Raw genomic sequence first — 4,859 nt, 5'->3', positions numbered from 1 at the left:
GCGATAGAAATTTTACTTATTTTTTCACAATAACAACCTATAACTTTATCTTACTGTAAATTGATATGCACGTAATTTTAGAAAAATCTTTTTCTTTTCTGAGTTATTATTTTCTATGTAGGTAGTAGGTTAGGCTTGGTATGGCTTTGTATGGCTTTTCAGTCTAGTACTATTATTATACTCTTATTTTACAAACTATACAATGCTTTATGCTTTATTATAATTTTAAAATCATCATAGCCTCCATAGCACTCTTAAACTAGTTGTCAAGAACTATTATCCTCAGTACACAAAGCTAATAATAACTCGGGAATCTAGCAACCACTTGTTTCAGTTGTGATTTATATGCGTCAAAATACTAAAAAAAAAATCATAGGTTCAACAGTATTATTATAGAAAGAAAAATAGCAATAAATTCTCGTTTGTATAAAAATTGAAGGAGGGTGTTCTCAAAAAAATTAAAAAATCAGAAATTTGATCAACTATTAATCGTCGAAGAACGAATACAAGAACACAATCGGTGAATATCGCACTCTGCAGGATATAATATAGTACAATATCGTCGTAGGTACATCGAGCTGAGCTCGAGGGACGACGGCAACTTGTAATTTTTCCTCTCCAGTGCTCCTCTTCCGGTTTCGCGGGCAAGTCGCGTCAACAATTTTTGGACGCGGCACGGACGGACGGACGAACAAACGAAATAATTTGACACTCGAAACCGCCGCGTCGCGCCACCGACCGCCGCCTCGGCGCGTGCAGGGCGTTTACGCAGGTGCGGCGGCCAGACGTGTTTTTTGGACGCACCAACACGGTACGCGAGTTACACGGTTTTTCAGTGGTAAAACGCGCGCTTCGCCGACCGCAACCGACCGCACCAGACGGGCTCGCACCGACAACAACAATCACGTCGTGGCTTTTTTTTTCCAACCGTTCGGTTAAAAGTTTTTCCCGTATTTTCTAGACCAGCCCCCGCACCCCCCACCTACCCACACGATTCCCTCTCCCCCCGCCGGGATCCCGAGCGGAATCCGCGAGTCCGGCACACACGGTCCAGCTACAGTGGTCGCGGTAACAACAACAACAAAAACAATCTCCATCGTGTTTTTAAAATAACACGCGATTTAACGCTCTTTTCCTACGCTATCATAATATTATAGTACTCCGCCGTCATGTGCGCAGAAAATATTATATTGTACACCGCACCGGAACGTAGCACGGTTCCTCGAGTCTGATGTCAATCATTGCAGTTGAGGTTCACGAACGGAGCACGTGGACAACTTGTGAGTGGCTTTAAATTTTAAATATTTTAGTATGGCTTCAAATATGTATATATGTACCTATGTATACGAGTATATTATGTCAAGGCGTTTAATGGTTTTAGTTGATCGTTTAATGGGCCGTTTTATTGGATTTCAAATATGCAAAAAAAGAAATTATATAGGTATAACTTGCATACCTACTTTAAAAAAAAAATAAGATTTATTATTTAAAAAGTAACGATAATAAAGTTAAATGACAAGTGCGTGATTAAAATACGAGCGATTTCACAATAGATATTTTATAGCCTAATACGTAGATCAATCGAGGAGCTAGTTTATACATATTATTATACAGGCAATCGGTATACTTACAACCAAAGAAGATATAAATTGTTTATGAACATTTTAAAAGATAATATTTCAATTGTTAAAAAGTATATTTTAATAACAATATTGTTGAATATCGACATATTTTAATGTCTTAATAGGTATCTGATATTTTAATATCTTAATATAATATGTGAATAGAGACGATAATATTAAACTAATTGACAAAATCTGCTAGTTCTTGGTTCACTAGTCATAATTAACATGACTTTTTAGTTTTTGTTATGATACACGTTTTACAAAAATTATCGGTGTTTGATTTACTCTAACTATGTAGTTTTTGAAAAAATTGTCTTCCTAGTATACAAGTCTATAAATAATATTATGTTGCTTGAAATATTCCGGGAACCTACCTGTTGTAATACAATAAAAATTGTAAAACACTGCTCTTTTAATTTATATTATTTTGGGAAAACTTGTTTATAATACACTCACTTTTAAAATGTATACCTTTCCAAAGAATCATCTTTACTTGTTTAACGATCCCTTCATCCTGACCTTACTCACGAATAGTTGTCGACCATTTAATTGGTTGACCCTTTTTGGTGTTTAATTTTTAAGTTTAATAAACATTTTCTAAGAAATAAAAAGGTAGAGAACTACTGTTTCGATGGTATTACAAATATATTTACTTTTATTGTTTATATCTACAATACGAACAATTAAATTGTTTTTTTTTGTAAATGTTCTTTTACCAGTAAATTTGATATATTATATAGTTGATTTTAAATGGTTCTACTTTTTTTTTCATAGGAATGCTTGCTATTTACATAGTATTGACTATTATGGGTGTTATTACATAATTTTATTATTCGTATTAAATCTCTTAATAAAAATAAATCACACAACATGTACAGTTTGTATATAATGGCCACCTGGGTATATAATATTTTAACCCTTGAATTTTGATGAATTTTAATTAAGTAAGTGGCAAATAGATCTTGTACATAGGTAGTTGAATAATTATTCTGGTTTACTATACTATGTAATTAGCTAAGAGTGAATTAGTGTTTCAATGTTGGCCGTATTTAAACATTTAAATGTAACGAAATACGATTGAAATACATAGGTACCTATCTACTTATATTTTAAAATCCGGACTATTGAAAGATTTATAACTTTGCAGATATTTAAAAATAATTTTTAGGACAAAAAGCTTATTGATGAGATACATTGTATAATATTTATAAACATATTCAAATTATATTAAAATAAGTTTAATATTTAAGTAAAACCACAACGTTAATTTAAAAGTATTTCAGACAAAATAACTGATGAGAAATATTTTTAGAACTATATTCAAGTATCAAGTAGGTATACTATATTAGCCATTACGTACCTATGTAACATGTTGGAAAGACAAATGTTAAGTCATGTTAATTATATTTAAGTAATTAAGGTTAAGTTTCAAAGATATGAATTGAGTTTGTCAATCACATCAAAAAATTTATTTAAGTAATCAATTTCCATTCTACTGTAGTATAAATAATAACAATAGCTAGTAGATATAGCTATATACGTTCTATTGTTTTTAATTTCAGTTAATAATTTTCATTTCAAATATGATTTTTCTTGAATTCTAAGTTGGACATATTTTAATAATGTTCTAAAAATCCCACAAAGGCTCTTTTTATTTTAAACTGCCATTTGTATAATATTGTAGATTATTGTTAGTTGTAAGTACATAATTTACTTTTTAACCACTTTGGATTCAATTATTAATTATACTTACAAAAACTTTATTGGAGTTTCATTTTATAATATTGCATTATTTTTAATGTAAATGGTAATAGAAAATAGTTGTTGAAAGTCCAAGTATTTTAAAACGTAGCATTGTTCATGGATTTATAAACGATGGTAGGTATTTAAATATAATATGTTGCTCAACAAATTCGGAAAAATTAGGTTAAGCCATATTTCAAACAATAATGATATTCATAACGATGACTGTTTGTTATGTATCTAGTAATAAAACTATATTAAAATGTAAATTATTTGTAAAAAAAAAATGTACAATGTTTAGTAACAGTGTTAGTGTCATATAGGTAATAAGGTATATGCTATTAATTAAACCAAATAGATACAATTTTCTAATTTGATATTTAATTAAAACAAATGTAATAAACGAGAACTGTTTAAGCCAATACTCAAGTGTAAACAATAGTAGAGTTGTTTTATTTTAGGAGAAAAATATTTGTATGAAAATGTATTTCCATGGCTTTTAGTTGAAAATAGATAGATTATAGGGAAAATGCCAACTATTATACAGCGGAAGTGTCAAATAACGGAATGTCATTCTGGTTGGGATGTTAATGGGAAAGAGGGTGTAAATCTTTTGTTTTGTTATAGCAAACATATCGTTTTGCAGCTAGTTTTTGTAAAAGCGTTCAGAATTCCAGTTTGCAATATTGTATGTGTATACAATACGTATTATAATAACATTAGTATTCATGTAATCGGGAAAATAAAAATGCATTTTTGTTTACCAAAATGTTACCTTTTTAAGTCGCTCAATTAATATGGAAAATATTAAATGATGTACCCATATACAGCCCATGTAGATTCTTTTTAAATTGGTTAATTTATTAAGTAGAATAAAAATAATATTTGTAACGATATTTTCTGGGAAATTGACATTAAATTATTTATTAGGTACTAATATGAAACACTCGAGTGTTATTATTTAAAAGTAAAAAACAAGAATATAAAACACAACATTTAATTAAGATTTAAAAATAAAAATAATTGTTTTGTTTGATTACAAAATATGTAGTTATTTTTTTTTTTTTTATTGATCTTTTTGAAACCCGGCAACTGTGGCCATTAGCTGTTAGTAGATTTTTAGTTGTGGTTTGTGGTAGGGTTTGAAATTAGTAGGTTTTGTAACACGTGTGTGTTGGTTTTGGCAGAATTTTTAGGTGGGCACCCGTAGGTATCTGCCATGCCCGGGTGGGGGATGGCGGCACTAGTTCTCCGGACACCGTGACTTGCCCGAAGAAAAATGCCACCCGGTGGCCGGGAATCGAACCAGCGACGGCTGCGCCGCAACCGACGCCTTAGACCACTCGGCCACCTCGTCCCCCAATATGTAGTTAATATAAAATATAAATAGGTATTTAAAACATAATTCGACGCCCCCAACGAAAAAGGACGTAACTCACTTTTACGATTTTTTTTTTTTTTTAAATGAGATGTTACTGATATTCAGGTAGA

The 4,859-nt window shown here is 30.9% G+C and overlaps 1 protein-coding gene across 1 annotated transcript in view; it reads left to right on the top strand.

The window, feature by feature from the left end:
* Positions 1–777: 777 nt before the first annotated feature.
* The window catches only part of LOC100168249 (5-hydroxytryptamine receptor 2B), a 106,252-nt gene continuing 102,170 nt past the window's right edge, over positions 778–4,859 (top strand). The window contains exon 1 of the mRNA XM_001947518.5: positions 778–1,280. The gene's annotated coding sequence lies outside the window, so the exon portion shown is untranslated. The remainder of the gene's footprint in view (positions 1,281–4,859) is intronic.

Source organism: Acyrthosiphon pisum, chromosome A1 (assembly GCF_005508785.2).
Source record: "Acyrthosiphon pisum isolate AL4f chromosome A1, pea_aphid_22Mar2018_4r6ur, whole genome shotgun sequence".
Classification (NCBI taxonomy): domain Eukaryota; kingdom Metazoa; phylum Arthropoda; class Insecta; order Hemiptera; family Aphididae; genus Acyrthosiphon; species Acyrthosiphon pisum.
Note: the sequence above shows the minus strand (reverse complement) of the source record. Positions and strands in the feature narration are given on the sequence as shown.